The sequence below is a fragment of the Moschus berezovskii genome, chromosome 11 (assembly GCF_049115385.1).
Source record: "Moschus berezovskii isolate FMDL1 chromosome 11, NW_MosBer_1.0, whole genome shotgun sequence".
In the NCBI taxonomy this organism is placed as follows: domain Eukaryota; kingdom Metazoa; phylum Chordata; class Mammalia; order Artiodactyla; family Moschidae; genus Moschus; species Moschus berezovskii.
In genome coordinates, this window is record NC_142470.1 from 50,125,915 (window position 1) to 50,127,777 (window position 1,863).

A 1,863-nucleotide genomic window follows, 5' to 3' on the forward strand; every position below is an offset into this window, starting at 1 on the left:
GGGGACACTTTCTAGGGCCCAAGAGTGTGCTCTTGTCTAAAAGTAGGAAATGAATCGCTGAGGAAACACACATGCTGACAAACTCAAAGACTTTATTAGGAAAGGGTGCCGGGGCTAAGAGCACTTAGATAAGGGAACCTGAGAACCGCTCTGCCAAGTGGCTTGCAGTCTCAGATTAATGGAAATGGGGCTAGTTTTCAGGATGTCTCTGGCCAATCTTCTTGCTTGTGCTTAAATTTGGTCAGCCTCCGGGTGCTTCCTGATGGGACACATCTCTCCACCAATGTAGTTTCCAGCATGGTTTCTGGAAATTGGGAAGGACAGATAATGGGATAGTGTCTCCTTCCTCATTTCAACCCCTACCAAATTCTGGCTGATGGTAGCTTGTTAGTTCCACGCTCCTTTTCAGGACCTCCTGTTGTGAGATAACTGATGCAAAAGGTCATTATCTTGCCTGATCAGTGCAGGCAGTTTGCGTCAGTGGTTTCCTAACACTCCAAGTTCTCTCTCAACTATTGCAACAACATGTGGTACTATCTACTAGTGACCTTTTGTATATTCTGGGTGTTTGTGTTGCCTTAGAATTCATATGATGATGCTCTAAGCCCTGGTGTGACTCTATTTGTTAGTAGAGCCTGAAAAAATGTAGTAAAGGTTAGATGAAATCATAAGGATGGTGATTTAACTTAATAGGTGTATTTATAAGAAGAAAACAAGACACCAGAGTTCTCTCTGTGGGATCTGAGGATTCAATGAGAAGGTAGTTGCCTGCAAACCAGGAAGAGAATGCTCAGAGCAACTAATCATTTTTCATCATTGTTCAGTCACTAAGTAGTGTCTGACTCTTTATGACCCTTTGGACTATAGAATGCAAAGCTCCTCTGTCCTCCACTATTTCCTGGAGTTTGTTCAAATTCATATCTATTGAGACAGCAATGCTATCTAACCAACTCATCCTCTGCTGTCCCCTTCTCCTTTTGCCTTCAGTCTTTATCATCATCAGAGTCTTTCCAGTGATTTGGCACTTCCACACAAGGTGGCAAAAGTGTTGGAGCTTCAGCTTCATCATCAGTTCTTCCAATGAATATTCAGGGTTGATTTCCTTTAAGATTGACTGGTTTGATCTAGTAGTCCGAGGGACTCTCAAGAGTCTTCTCCAGCACCACAGATTGAAAACATCAATTATTCAGTGCTCAACCTGCTTTACAGTCTAGCTCTCACATCTGTATGTGATTACTGCAAAAACCATAGCTTTAATTTCATGGATCTTTATCAGCAAAGTGATGTCTCTACTTTTTAATACACTGTCTAGGTTTGTCATAGCTTTCCTTCCAAGGAACAAGTATCTTTTAATTCCCAGGCTGCAGTCACCATTGACAGTGATTTTGGAGCCCAAGAAAATAAAATCTGTCACTGCCTTCATTTTTTCTTCTTTTTGACATGAAGTGATGGAAACAGAGGCCAAGATCTTAGTGTTTTGAATGTTGAGTTTTAAGCCAGCTTTTTCATTCTCCTCTTTCAGTCTCATCAGAGGCTCTTTACTTTCTCTTCACTTTCTACCATTACTGTAGTTGTTGCTGTTGTTCGATTACCAAATTGTGTTCAACTCTTTGCAACCCCATGGACTGTAGCATGGCAGGCTTCCCTTGCTTCTCACCATCTCCCAAATTTTGCCCAAGTTCATGTCCATTGATTCAGTGATGCCATACAACTATTTCATTCTATATTGTGCTCTTCTTCTTATATCTCCAATCTTTCCCAGTATCAGAGACTTTTCCAATGATTCGGCTGTTCGTATCAGGTAGCCAAAGTGTTAGAGTTTCAGTTTCAGAATCAGGCCTTCCAATATTAAGGGTTGATTTC